The sequence below is a fragment of the Pygoscelis adeliae genome, unplaced genomic scaffold (genome assembly GCF_000699105.1).
Source record: "Pygoscelis adeliae isolate BGI_AS28 unplaced genomic scaffold, ASM69910v1 Scaffold436, whole genome shotgun sequence".
NCBI lineage: Eukaryota > Metazoa > Chordata > Aves > Sphenisciformes > Spheniscidae > Pygoscelis > Pygoscelis adeliae.
The window spans coordinates 1,764,555-1,779,509 of record NW_008825051.1 but is presented as its reverse complement, the minus strand read 5'-3'; the positions used below and the strand labels follow the sequence as shown (position 1 = coordinate 1,779,509).

At 44.4% G+C, this 14,955-nt stretch overlaps 1 protein-coding gene across 1 annotated transcript in view; it reads right to left on the bottom strand.

Annotated features, from left to right (window-relative positions):
- The window catches only part of LOC103918947 (zinc finger protein 618), a 45,835-nt gene extending 35,230 nt beyond the window's left edge, over positions 1-10,605 (bottom strand). The window contains exons 1-3 of the mRNA XM_009326375.1: positions 10,561-10,605; positions 8,273-8,350; positions 7,138-7,227 (exon numbers count right to left, since the gene is read on the bottom strand). The gene's annotated coding sequence lies outside the window, so the exon portion shown is untranslated. The remainder of the gene's footprint in view (positions 1-7,137; positions 7,228-8,272; positions 8,351-10,560) is intronic.
- Positions 10,606-14,955: the final 4,350 nt, after the last annotated feature.

Genomic DNA, 14,955 nt, shown 5'->3' with positions numbered 1-14,955 from the left:
AGGAATCACCCCATCCATCCAGGAGTACTATTTGATTGCCATGGCCTGGCTGGGTGTACCTGCATCTCTGTCCTCCATTTCTATATATTTAAGAGTTTGAATTCTGAGAGCAGGTTTCTAATGTGATACTCACAGCTCTGAATAGGGAGAAGTTTACATCTTTGTTACCTGAGCCTTGCATAAATCCTAGAGATCTCTAGCTACATTCCTTGTCTCGCTAACCAAATACAAAGGAAAGGGGGCTGTTGGTAATGGAAGGGAATCAGGAGGCAGAGTTCTTATCCTGCAAGTCAGGAAAGGCCTTTTGGCCCCCATCTCCAGACAAGTACTGGTGATATGTGGAGAAATTCTGAGTATTACTGGGATATGCTCTTTGAATGTATCTACATTTTGGTCTCTGCAATGCACAGTGAGAATCACCAAGAATTTTCAATGCCAAAAGTCATGCGAAAAACCTTTGGGAGGACAACCCTTTGTCTAGGCCCCAAGGATTAAAAAAACAATTACAAACATGGAGAAACAACCTAACAACCCCCTTCACTCCCCAGTGGCTTTTTCCATGGAACTTTGGATACGGCTCCTGAAGCCAAGTCCCACTCCAACCATCTGCCATGAAGAATCACTAAGAAACAAGGTTCACATAACCCACAGCCCAAGCTCACTACCAGTAATTTCTAGAGTGATATTTTAGGATGCCTAAAGTTGGATGGACAACACCAGCACCTGTTCATCCGATATAGGACAATTCAGAAATACTTATCCACACTGAGCAGTTCTCCGTCATGGACTGCCATGGCAGCACAACAGCCTGTCTCTGAAACAGGTGAGGAGAAAAGTCATCCAAACTGGGACTGGATGCTCATTTCCAAAATCCCATGAGACACTATAGACCTCAAATGTGAACTGCTCTCATCTTCCCTGTCAGCAGTCAGCAGCACAGGAGGGTGAGGATGTGTACATTCAAAGCAGCTTGCAAAAAGATACTCAAAGGAAACAGTTTTTTGTTTCACTTGATCTGTTACACAGATCCAAGATGACATTTCCTGTAAGTGTTAGTGTACTTCTGCAAGAGATTCTGCACTAGGTTTTCTCATAGTTTAGGTCAAGATATTTCTCCTCTCCTTGGTCTCTGGCCAGCTGAATAGGCAAGAGGCTTGCTTTTGCTTCCTAGACTTCATTTCAATCTCCATGGATAATCCTCCTCCAACTGCTGCCAAACTGCCAGCAAAAATGTAGTCAGATACGACAATTTCCTGCTTAAGCGTCATCTAGTTTCCCACGAGGCCCATTCCCACCAATTGCTGCTTTACTCCCCATCTATACCAAGCGAAGTAGCAATCAGCCAACTATTCAGTGTCAGAAACAAAGAGCATCCTCTGCAATCCAGATACTGCTGAGATCTGAGATCTGAAGAAAAAAGTCTCAATGCTATGAAGACCTCCAAAATTACTTCTTTTTTCTCCCAACTTAAACAAATAGTATGTCTTCAAATTCAGACCCCAGAGAGAAAGCTGCTCCCTCTGACACTAGGCAGAGACAGAGTTTGAGCCAGCAAGACAGACAAAAGAATATTAGTTCTAGCAGTCTGGAGGATGCTAATAATTCATTGAAAAAAAAGTTTTAGTTTTTAGTTCATCAGATGACAAATTACCTCTGAAGAAGAAGCAACACAGGTAGAGATGATCACGTAGCTCCTCTCTTCTGCTCTTGAAAAGTCATCCTCACTGTGGAACTTACTGCCTCAGGCTGATGAAAAGGCCAAGTTCAAGATATTTCCAAAACCGAAAATATTGAGTTGCTGAATGGCTACAAAAACCTCTTGCCTTAAAATCTGCGGCTAGACAGCAAGGCTGGAGACAGCATTGCAGACAGATGATCCCATAACTGCTGCTATGAAGTTTTTTAAACTTTCTCAGAAAGCATCTGAGATATGCCCCAGTTGAAGCTGACATACTGGAGAAGTGAGGGCAGGAGAGAAGTAATGTAGAGGGTAAGTCTCACTGAATGATCTCCAATCACTTGGTAAACTGAGTGCACTGTGCTATAGCCGCACAGAATGGCACATAGTGTGCTAAAGAACACAGATGATACAGGTGATACTTAAAAGACGGGGGGACTCCGCCTTGGCAGCAGGAAAAAGAGCTTGTTCACTGCTGTGCTTGGTCATGATGGCTGTAGAGAAGGTCCCAGGGAAATGATGTCGCCAGAAAGACTGAGGTACTCTTTGGGTATGCAATCAGGGCACTTTCAAAGGGGATCAGGAAGACAATGTTAGCTCTCAGTTCCTTCACTAAGACCCACCGCTGGTGCATGCCCTTCAGAAGGTGGTTAACAGACTTGAGAATATTCAGATGAGAAGTCAAGAGGATAAATAAAGGATGAGAACAGCATAACTGACAATGGAAACACCAAGTCACTCCTTTGGCCTAACTGGGAGGTTGGTCACTATGAAGTGACTAGACAGCAGGCTATACAAAGGTCTAGAAAGGACAGAAATTTGGTAACTTAGTCCTCCTTCACCTAGCAGACAAAGTTATAAATAGGATCCAGTGTCTGAAAGCTACAGCTGGATATTTTTAGTCTTAATTTAGTGAGGGTAATAATTCATCAAAATAATTACCTTAAGAGGTTGCTGTATTTTCTGTCACTCTTAACAGCAAGATTAGATGTCTCTCTAAAACATATACGTGAGCAATTAAATCGAGGCAATCCTATAGCATGCATTACTCCGGTCAGTCTGAGATCACAGTGGTCCCTCCTGGCTTTCCTGTCTTTGGTAAGACCTTCAAGCCCTGGGAATAGCACGCTGTGGCAGTAAGTAGAAAATCTGGCAGACATTTCAACATGTATCCTCGAAAGATACATAAATCCAGACACTACCACGATGCACTACCGCAATAGAACAGAGATCAGATTATCTCAGTAACTTTGCTTTTTCCAGGTAAAAATTCTGGCTAATAATTTGTGTATCGCATTTTTTCAGAAAGATCTTGTCAGGATGGGTAAGGAACCATTTGGATGGTTCAGATGGAATTATACCATCACCTCTGGAGAAGAACCTATCTTCAATGAATACGATGGAAAGCGATTCCTTAGCAATGGTATGAAATTCAATATGCTGAATGGAAACCTCTGTTATTGGAAATAGGTCCTTCCACAGGAAAAACCCTGTGCTCAAACCTATCAAATTCTTAATGTGCTGCTTTATACATACAAACAAATATTGTCAGTGGAGCCTGTTGCTAAGGCACTGTGGGATCAGAGAGCGGGAAAAACATCTGAACTCACAGATTTCACTCACTGAGATGGAGGAAGCAAAGACACACCATCCAACTGGAATCTGGATCTGTTTTTTCTTGGTTAGGCAGGGTCTGTGTGGAAACTAGACATGTTACCAAAAAGGATCCTTTTCCCTAAGAGAAAAAGCCGTGATGGCAGCTGCCTTTAAGAAACACTGCGTTTAAGCACTTTTGATGAACAAATTGTAACCAGTGTCCTTCAAGTTAAGAAAAGTAATTGAGCAGAGAGACTTGATGAACTTCCTTGAGCATCTCAAGTGTCAGGGTGGATGTAGGTCTGTCTGGCCCCTACGGAGCCAAGTACGATCACGGGGCTGGCAGGGCAGGTTCTTCGGCAGCCAGGGCCCATCCCACAGACCCTGAGAGAGGTGAGCAAGACAGGACCAGAGATGACAGCCAGGTTCAACCAACAGTCCAGATCACATCAGGAAGTTCATGGCAATGAGACAGGTCTGTGGTCAAGCTGGAAAGCCAATCCACAGGTCAGGGGCAGGATCAGCTCTGGTGAGGATAACCAGGGCCAAACACATACCAGTGATCCTCAGGGAGGTCCAGAGTGAAGAGACAGGGTTGATGTCAAGCTGGGAAGTCAGTCTGCAGGTTGGGGTACAAACCCATGGGATCCACAGACAGGCATGGGCATGTCTACAGCTGAGCTGGAGACCAACATCCTACAGTGTAGCTCAGTCAGGCACTGATGACCCAGAGCTGAGCTGAAATAGGGGGGCTGAATGTGGGTGGAAGCCCCATGTGAGGCTGGTCAGGGCCATTAAGACCTATTAGTGCACTCAAGGTCCCGATATCACTTTAGATTTTCATCCTGGAAGCAATGGACATGGATAGCTGTGCAGATTTTAGCACTCTCACCACATTATTTCCATGACCAGGGAGTCTGTTGCCTTATCTGCAGTTACCAGAAGAAGATGCGGTGAGTGCACATTCCTGAGCCCAGACTTACCAACCTAAAACCCACTCTCGGTGGCTTCTCTAGCCAGTCCACATCCCAGGTGCACTAGGTTTTCTCTGCACCATAAACACATCATCTAAGAGCAATCACAATAGCCCAGCCACCTGCAAATCAGTCCCATCCTACAGAGCAGACAGAGCCTGGAGGAGGACAGAAAGAAATCTCTGAATCCTCCCCCTGTGCACCTCTGTTCAGAGACATTTCTAAAACTGGGACAATGAATGTGCCTACAATCCACTTTTTTTGGAAACAGCCTCTGACACCCTTCTTAGAAAGAGTGAATAGGCTGACAGAAACAGCATAAGAATATGTATTTTAAAAGAGTAATAGCCCAGTTCTAAGCCTATGAAAAAGCCCCTACCCCCCACTAACAAAAGGGAACTTTTGAAGGAGACATTTGGCATTAACAATTCCAGGAACCCCACAGCAGAGCTCTTTTCCAGACAGCAGGTATCCAGCAGCACTGACCAGAAATTATCCTGCAAGGTCCTATTGCCCTGCAGGATATGAGTCCTTGTTTTAGCCCATTTTCAATAATTTTTATCCATTATCACAGAAAACCAGAAAGACAGGCTCCGGAAGGGAAGCTTGCATTCAAGCAGAGAGACCCAGAAAGTTGGATAGGTAATGCTAACGTGTTTTCCTTACCCGCTCCCACTACAGCTATTTTTTCAGCATTTGCCTTATAACCACAAGAACAAGACCAGGGTAAAGACACAGTCTCAGCTTTACTTCTTCTGACTGCTAGGGCCAGAGAAAAGCCAGTTGTGCTTTTCAGAAGTCATGTGTTTACAGCTGCCTCACAGACCTTGGTTTATAGGAAGAGCAGAGTCTGAGCAGTAGAAAGGTGGGAGGATGTACTGGCCAGCCTGCCTTGGGAGCTAATCCTGCCCTCTCCTGTATGCTCATCAGTGGTTTGTCACTGTACGTCATAAATCTTACTGGTCATGGGAACTAGGAGAGTTTAAAAAAAAAGGTTAAAAAAAAAAGGAAAAATGAAAGTTTACGGGGAGGGGGTTAAAGATACTTGCTGAGAGGACTGGAAAGCCATCCGCATATCTCAGTGACTGCTGGTCTAGTCTACAGCAGGGGCAGCTTCTTTTGCTTTCACAAAGGTTGCTGCAGAAACCGTGGTGCAAGAATGGCTTCAACCCCAGCATTCAAAAGAATGTTCCTTCTCCAAAACTGGCTTCCGGTACTCAAAAAGTGGGCATCAGGACCCTGCAGCTGCACTCTGCACAGGACAAAGGGCAATATCTGTGTGGACCATTCGTATCTGCAGTCAGACCTGCAAGGCCCACTTCAGGCAAATACCTCTCAGAGAAGAACAGTTGTGTTTTTCTTTTATGCTGGGTAGCCAAGACTGGAACCAGCAGCTGCAGCCTATTACTACAGAAGGTTGGGAGGATGGAGAGATATTCATAGTGATAAATCCCCTTGAAATGGAAGGTAAGAATCTGTTCTTGCTGAGCAGAGATTCAATGCACAGTCCTTACAGCATACTGCTCCTTAGCCATCTGTACAGTGGTGGACTAGAGACACCAAAGCCTTGGTGTCTGAGGGCCCATCTACACTAGGAGATTGACCTACTGCTGATCACCACCAATGGCTTTTCTGAGGACCTGAAAACACCTGAATTAAGAGGTGGAGTTTGGGGATGCACGGATGTTTAGGAATAACTTTTATGTGTGCAATCATAAGTACTGGGTTAGTTCCCTTGGGCAGATGGGAGATAATAAGACTAACTTTGTGGTGATGGAGGTAGAGGTATTTTATGCCCTACACCTTCTACCATGATCTTGGTCTATCTCCATGCTCCAGAGAACCTGCATGGGAGTCACCAAGCCTTGATCCACCTTAGAAGTGATAGTCTGGTGGACCGTGGTCCCAATTTTTTTCTATATATGTCTAAAACCAAAGCTGCCTTATCATAATAACTTAAAAACCTAACTAAAGCTGAATTTGGTGAGGAAGGAGTGTGCGCTCCCTCTGCTGGCTGTGGATGAGCAGCTAAAGAAACCCTCTAAGCTAATGAGCTCAGCTCATCCATCCTCATCATCAGCCAAAATGCTAGCAGCCGGACAGACATGGGCAAAGAGCAACCATGCTGGCTCACAGCATTAAAATCACAATAAAGCACAGGGCAATGCTATGAAAGAAGCATGAAGTTCAGGTGTAAAGAACTTCTCTGCATACTTTTAAAGCATCCAAAACCAGCATGTAGCAAGAATTTCTCTCAACTGTTTTACTAAAATTTTGCACTGAATTACATTTAATTGCTCATTAAAACCTCCCCTTTGTCTGGGGAGTGCAGATCGTAGTGTCCCTCCAGAGTGCAGATCGTAGTGTCGTGTAGTATGCTGAGAACTGCCTTTTCTCGAGCTCCCTGAAATAAATATTTTATTGCCTGTGATTTAGTAGCAAGCTGCCAGGATAATTTACATGATTTTGAAAACCAGTTTTAACTCACTGTCTGAAATAATTTCTCAGAAGCTCTTAAGAAAGATGCTTCTTCCCTAGCATGTATGTTCACTTATTTTTTAGGGGAGTGTAAAAATTTTGTGCATCACTTCAGCTAAACAACAAAATAAAATATCAAACCCCCAAGGAATATATGTAGAATTGCATGGACTTTGGTAAAAGTTCAGTGACATTACAGACCTAACAGTAACAGTGTCCCTCTGAGAAGAGATTCCAGCTCAGTTTTACAGTGCCCTGGTCAGCACATGATCTACGTCCTGCCAGCTGCAATCCCACAGGTCCAGTGGAAGAACCCACAAGAATGATACTCTCTCCTGCAACCCTCGTGTTTATCACCAACCACTGTAAATCACAGTCTGTAATGCAATAGATCTCCAGCAGAATACTCACTAATAGGTGCATGCAGCGCCACATGTTCTTGGTAGGGAGTGTAGTATTTGTACTGCTTGCCACAGAATTCACAGGTGTAATTGCCAGTTTCTGTGAAGATGAAAGAAATTACAAAGATCAGAAAGGACTGCAGCACCCTCTCACACAATCACCAGCTTCCTGACTTTTTACATAGAAACTGGCCAGGTGACAAAAACTAGAGCATAGTCCTCATGCACTTGGAACTTATCTGCCCTGTAATTCACATCCTTTTTCCCAACAAAGGAAACAGTTAAAGCCAGTGTCCAGAGTGTTGGACCGTGCATAAAAAGTCCAGTAGAACTGAACAAGCTACAGCAGATTATCCCAAGATTACAGCGAGTAAACGTGCAAAACAAATGGACAGAATCCATTTCTAAAGTCTGTATTACAGATGACACAGTTTTGTCTTCTGGTTACAGACAGCCTGTGATGTGTGGACAACAGGAACAGTCAAACTAGGAAACAAGTTGTCAAGTTTAAGTCTTAATTACAGAACTTTTATTTTGGAACTGTAGATTTCTCTTGCAGGAGGAGGGGCTTTTCTGCAATAACTGTGCTAATTCCTGCTTTGGGGGTACTTGAAATAATGAAGTAGTGTAACCACACACTGACACCTCCCGCTCCTGCCAGTGTTGGTAAGTACAGAACTGACAGCAAGCTGCAAGCCAAATGAAAATCCAGGGTTAATCAACTGTTTCCAAAATGGAGAATTCGGAGAAATGCTTCGGCAAAGTTTGGTCTTCTCTTTGTTTCACTCTGATCTGTTTGATGAACCCACCACAAAGGCAGTGTGAATGCAATCACCTGCCAGATCTGCCAATACACCTCAAGACCCTCTCTAATTGCTGCCAGCGTGCTTTTCTCCGGAACCTCTTCCCTCTTCTCTTTGCAGAGCTCTTGAGCAGAAAACATCACAAAGCTGCATTTCACAGGGCCAGGGCTGCTGGTGTTTGGTGTTCATTTGAACTTAAACATATCTTTCAGCACTCCTAAGGTCCCAACACCTCTGCATAACACAGGATTTTCTAGTTTTCCTAGAGGTACTCCAGGTAATGCCAGATTTGAAACCCTTGTACTGTCTCTTTCACGTTCAAAACTGTATAATAACTCATACTTGGACCAATCTTCTGGAATGGCTCTGGCTCCTCCTCCTTCACTTCATCTGCTGCTATGACGGCCTGGTCATAGGGGTCTGCAAGAGAACAGAACCAGCAAGAGAGATGACAACACCCTCAGGTTTTCCTTCTACATGGGCACTGAATGCTCCTGAATCTGTAATGACATTTCGTTCTGTAACAAGATTTCGAGACAGGAATTATAAACCTAATGACCCCTCTGTCTGACCTGTCCCTCCTCCTCCTCCTCAGGTGCCCCAGGCAGGTATTATCCACCCCTTCCAGCCCACTAACATGCCTTGTAGGTATATAATGTTTAAAAAAATACAGAGAAAGACTGAACAAACACATTGCAAAGCCTGATAAATATTTTCTGATTTTCTTCCAGTGCATCTCCTGTCTAATGACGTTATATTGTCTCAACGTGGGCACGGTAATGCAGTCTGCAAGCAAGTCAGCTAACAAATACTGACCAGTGAGTTCCTACCATCTAACAGCACAGCTAGCAACAAATCAGAACCCAACCCATTTTATAAAATAATTTATGCCTTGAACAATTCACTAAATCACCAGAGACATGAAACACCTCCTTCTTTGATTTTCAAAAGCCTGATCAATTGTATGTACAACAAAAGCCTCGTATCTACTAGGGCTGGGCATCAACCTACTGGCTGTACATGTTGGGGGAGGGAGAGAGGATGCTCCTCTCCGGCTGCAATCAGTGACAAAACTCCCTTGATTCTTACAAGCGTAGAATTGGACCTGCTGTGCCTGAATTACTGAATGTTTGAAAAGGTTTGTGAAATAAAGCACACGAAGGATCTCGGCTTACCTGCCCGGTTTTCTGGGGCCCCTTCCACACTAAAAACTAACATAGAATAGAAGAAGGAGGGGAAGAAACAAAACAGAAATTAAATCCTCTTAAATGGCCTTATTTTCCTCCTGTATTTCACGTACCGCTTCAGCATATTTCAGCCCCACAGAATAAACCAGGCTTTGTGCCCCAGTCCCTCCTCTTCCCAGCAGCATCCAGACAGGAACTATTTGAGCATGCCCAGCCCTAATATACACAGATTCTCAAGGCCTTTGTTCTGACACTGACACAGCCCCACGTGAAGTTCAGATGCACAGCTGCCTCACACTTGTGTTTGGTAAGACAGAACCAGCCCCTTGGAGGAACTGAGACAAACAGTGTCCTTGCAAGACACAAGTGGAAGCCGTTTCCAAAGCCCTCTCATAACTCTAGGCAGAGCTCCCTGAACCATAGCTATGAAGACACAGTTCTGACAGAAGCAGACATGTCCATCTCACAGTGACTCTCATTCCCAGTAATTTAATTTTGGCTCCCCATGGGAGGAAGGGAGCTTGCAGTGGTGCATTGCAAGAGAACACTGGCTGTTCTTAGAGCATGGTCAGATGTCCACACATTCCAGTTAAAAACACCAATTTTTTTGGACACCACGTATTGTGAAAAAACACTTCTTTTCTGAGACAGTCCAGCCATTCAAAACCTTCTGCTTTCCAAGCAGTCTCTTTCTAAAACTCTGCCAGGGCTCCCTCCTTGGCCAAGTGAGGAGCAATGCGAACAGGCTTGTAGCATATGCAGTAAGGGTTTGGAGTATCTGTGGGCTCTGAGTTGCAGAGCTTTAGATGCCCAGTAAGCACAGGACAAGCCAAAGACAGTATGTTGTTGCTTCTATTTCTCCCAATGTAGAAAAAAGAAACGCTGCTTCTGGAGGAGGGTGTCTGCTTCTGTCTGAGTGTCACCAGCCTAGGCCACATCTACATTCACAGAGGAAAAATTGGCCTCTAAGGTCCACTGACAACTGCATCAGTTCACTACCACAGTGATTAACAAGAACGAAACAACATTTCTCAACTCTGAAATGTGGTTTCTCACAGAGGAGCATGTCGGGAACAATCCTGTGAAGTCAGAAACCAAAAGGCAACCAACTCTTGCCCAGCGAGTAGCCAGACTGACAATTTACCTTGAGGCACTCAGTTCCAGCACATCCATCCTAATTAGGAACCTTAATACAGACAGGAGGACTGCAAGGACCACAGGTCCCAGCAGAGGGTGTTATTTTGATGCACGCAAAGAGAATCAAGCGCAGCAAACTTCTTCCTGCAGTGCCTGTGGACTCTGCCTCCACTGATAAAGGCGAGCGAGCCATGCTGTGCAATGTCCTGTACATCATGGGCCGCACGGTCCTGCAGAACCACATTTTGCCTTCCCCAATGACTTCTCATTCTAGTTTGGGTGTCTGAGTGTCAAAACGGTACTCACCATCCACGGCATGTAGGTCTCTGTGCTCTTGGAAGCAGCTATAATATTTATATTTTTTCCCACATATGTCACACGTGTACCTAAAATTGTCTGTAGGAAGAAGAAAACAGGCCACTTTAGAAACTTTGAGGCAAAAGGCAAGCACTCCGGACAACACTGCTCGATCAGATACCCCCATGCAGTTACATTCATCCCACATGCTCTGTCAAATTTCTAAGGCACACAGACAACCACTGCTTCACAATGACCCCTGCATGCCCCACGCTATGTGGCTTGGGGCATATTCTGATTTGTTATTTTCTGTTCAGGCAACTCTGCTCTCCAGTACAGCCTCCATAAGACCTCACAGCAATGAAGATGCAGAGCAGCAGGCGCTGCTGAAATCTCCTTTGGAAGTTCAGGGCTGCAGTAGGCAAGTACTGGTCAGGATGGGGACAAACTGGCAGAACTAAACACAGAGTCAACATGTGAGCTCTTAGAAGTCAAAGTCTTAATATGCCAACTACAACATGGACTGGATGTGCCTACACGCTCATGCCACACTTGGTTCTCACTGCTGCTGCTTTCTGACTACTAACCCCATCCAAGATCCTGTATGGGCACATTGTAACAAACAAAACCAAAGAGAACCAACAATCCAAAACATACAGGACAGTAAGGTGCTCAAGTGAACAGGAGGACTGATGGAGCCTGGTTTCATATATGTTTGTACCCTAGACGACCTCCCTTCATCCCAGCAACAACAGAACCCCTTCACCACAGCTGTGTGGGGAAGACAGGCAGATGCAAAAAAGCTCGAGATGCTTATGAATTCGTTTTGGTCTGACTGGGGACAATGAATGTCTTTGGCTCAGCTATCACATCAGTGTAAGAGGAAAATTTCACTTGTCAACTTGGTGGGGTTTTTCCATCTTCTGATATCTGACGTACACCTTGGGGTACAGACTGACATCCATAAGCAGTCGCCCCACTGCAACTTGCAGCATTGTACTTGTCAGCCGACCACAGTAGCCGATGGGTTGTGTGCTACCAGCCCATTGCAAACAAAGTAAAACACATCAGCTTGTGTGGCCACAAAGGATCTTGAAACTAATGCGTTCTACTTCACAACAGGAGCAAGCTAGGAGTGTACACATCAGCTACCGTGGCTCCACAGATGAGCTGCCATTCAGTAAGCTCCCCTGCAATAGCTCAGTTGCTTGTATTTATGTATCCATACGATTAGCAAAGTTAAAGCCTTGTTTTTACCTCTTCCACACCGTGTTGAAACACACCAGAGTATGCACATTAAGTAAGCTTTTATTTTACTTCTTGATAATTTTATTTTTAAAAGAAATATATATTTTAAGCTAGTATGCATTAGTACAGTCTAATCGCTCACTTGGGTTCACTACTGCAGTCCATCAGCACATGGGGTTTCGACACTAAATGAAGAATCACTTTCCGCCCTTTATTCTGCTTGGCAGAATGAAAGTAGAAGCTATGGTGATCTATAAGAGAAAAATGCCAAGTATAAAAGGTATTAAACAGTCGGGCACTGGAACTTTACTTCTGCTACCAAAAAATATTTGTATCTTAATCAGAACACAGCAATGCTAAGATAGATCTAAGGAATTTTAAAAAGTCTAGGCTGAACAAGCAAGACAGAGCCCAGGCGTATATACCGAGATGAAAAGGATTCACTGCTTGACAGCGCACTGCTTAAGGAAGAGCAGGAGGTGAAGCAAAACGTGACTGTGAGAACATTCAAGTCATAAAAGCACTTGTGGGTCACATTAAACTATGTTTAATTATATAACCTTATGCAGTCTCTTTCTGTGGTCATACAATGGTGCTGAGGGTCTCAGTCTACCCTGGACCCTTTTTGACAACAAAGAGAATCTAATGATTGCTAGTGAATAACTGTATACCTGTTGCAAAAAAAATACTGTCAATTATCAGCAAAGAAAATTCATACCGTGTCATCAGTAATCAGTCCCGCATTACTGGGCGTCCCTTTTTGAAGTGTAATGAGCCGTGCGGTAGATGAACTGAAGACTAATCCTTCAAAGGAGTACCAAATACCAAGCACTTTCAATACCTCCATTTGGAAGAAGAAAACTATTATGACCTTAGTTTGGAAGAAAAGTGCTCAATAAATAAGAAGACTTGTTAGAAAAGAATAAAATTAAATGCTAGGTGCACCATCTCACAGACTCAAACAGGCATGGCTAGTTGTAGTTTCTGTAACTTAGGAAAGATTGTGAGGATCTCACTGCCAACAGCGGAGACTTGAGTAGCACATGCTGGGTATGACCACTTCCTTCCCTAGGCGGTGTGGGGAAAATGAAAACATGATAAAAAGGGACCCCAAGAGAATAGGGTTTTGCTTGTTTTGTTAGGGGACTGTTTTCCCTATGGAAGAATGACCTCCAGAGATTATAGTGAAAGAAGTCATTATGAGAAGTAAGAATTTGTTCCAGCTGGTCTTGGTCCTAATCTCTTCCTCGACTCTTTAAAGGAGATAACACCCAGCAAACAGTGCCAAGTCTGAGAGACAAGGTTTACAGAGAATTCAGAAAGTATCAGGAGACTGCCGAGGTGTAGCTAAGCTCTGTACCCTCTCTGAACAACGGTCACTCTTCCAGGGCTGCACCCAAGTGCCAGACTTCTTCCTTCTTATCCAATAAAGTTGTCTTTGCTGACAGCCGTCGAATACTTCCAGTGCTGTTCCCAGCAGCAACAACCTTCTTAGCAAGAAACTCACTGAGCAGAATTAGCCTGTATGCTACTACTTTTCCTGCTCTGGGTCGTAACTACTACACCAAGGTAGATTCCAGCCGGGGCACCATACCCAACATAGGTAACAACACAGCTTTCAATGGGTAGAGCTACAAGAGACTCCAAGTGCTCGGGTGTGCCTGCAAGCCCATACCAAAACCCCTATCCCTAAACCTCTGAAGAGATGGTACCAGACAGCCAAACTAATGCTATTTAAGCAAGTGTGCTGATTCAAGCTCTCTCCTATCACGAGGTAGACATTAACACAGTGCAGCTCCACCAAAAGCAAAGCATACCAACAGGCACTATCAGGACTTAAGGAAAAATACAGGGAAAGATACTAATTAGCCCACCAGCACAGAGGTTCAGTGCTGTCCCCTACTGGTATTCAGCCAACAGTCCTGCAGAACACATCCTCGCTGCAAGCTGAACGATCACTGTATTACGCTGCTGCAAACCTAGAGTTTCAAAATGCTTAAAAGACATCTAGTTAAAAACCAAACTCCAGCAAATATCATTCTTCCTTCATGCTCATGAGTCTTTCCAAGGAGAGCAGAGATTCCAGAAAGAGGTCTAAGGAGTAATGGCCTTATATCCTTAGTCAGCCCACACTTAATCTCATTAAATACACGCACCAAAATACAGCATCACATCTTACTAGAAAAAAAGGCAAGCAACAGCCTTGTTACAAGGCAGTTCCTCAGATATAAAGGACTGACATAATGAGATGGCAAACAGGCGGGTTTTCTGAGTACCCCAAGAAATAACTCCACGGGACCTGAAAGCATTTTTGACCACTCTGCTTGCAAGTGTACCTCCAGTAAAAGACTGGGAACGTGCCGCTCTTTTCTGCCCATCTCCAGGGGCTGCTGCCGGCTGGCTCCTGTCGTGCAGTCTGCGTTCAGCAATGACTCGTAGTTGCTGAAATACCCTGCTCTAGGGATGATCAGCCAGGTCACCTTTCTTCCCAGATGTTGCATTAAATATTTTGAGATTTTTTAGTTGTTTTGCTTCAAATATTCAGCAGAGAAGAAAGCACATATTTCATTTCGGCAGGAAAAGAGGGAGGGAGGAGAACACATGCCCAACAGTGGCAGGCAGAAGAAGAGGCTTCTTTCCTTAGGGCACTTGGCCCAGGGCCTCAGTGGATTTTGCTCTAGAAACCCGGGAAGGGAACAATAGCAATCAGAAATTTGTTGAAAGGTCAGGACTTCTGTATCACAAGCTAAAAATACAGATCACTTAACCCGCCCTTGTAAGTGCAGGAATCCGAAACCACAAAAACTGTGTACAATCTAGTTTCCACTGGGCTCAAAGAGCTCTGTGCAGCATCACAGAAACCCAAATTGGCAACAGTTAATACACCATACAGATGATATCCCTGCAAAGATGACAGCACGTCCCATTAAGAGTCCAGAATGATGGGGTCTCCACACAGCAAGCTGCGGGAGCTTCTTAAGGACTTCTCCAAGGTGAAGAACAATTTTCACCTGACCCAGAATTCACACTGACCTTTCAAATGGAAGAAGCCACAAAAGCTACTCGGTAGAGGAGCTCTCATGGCAACTAGACACTTTGCAGATACTCTTGAATCCTAAGTGAGCCTGCTCTTATAGAGCACTGCAGAAATAGCTG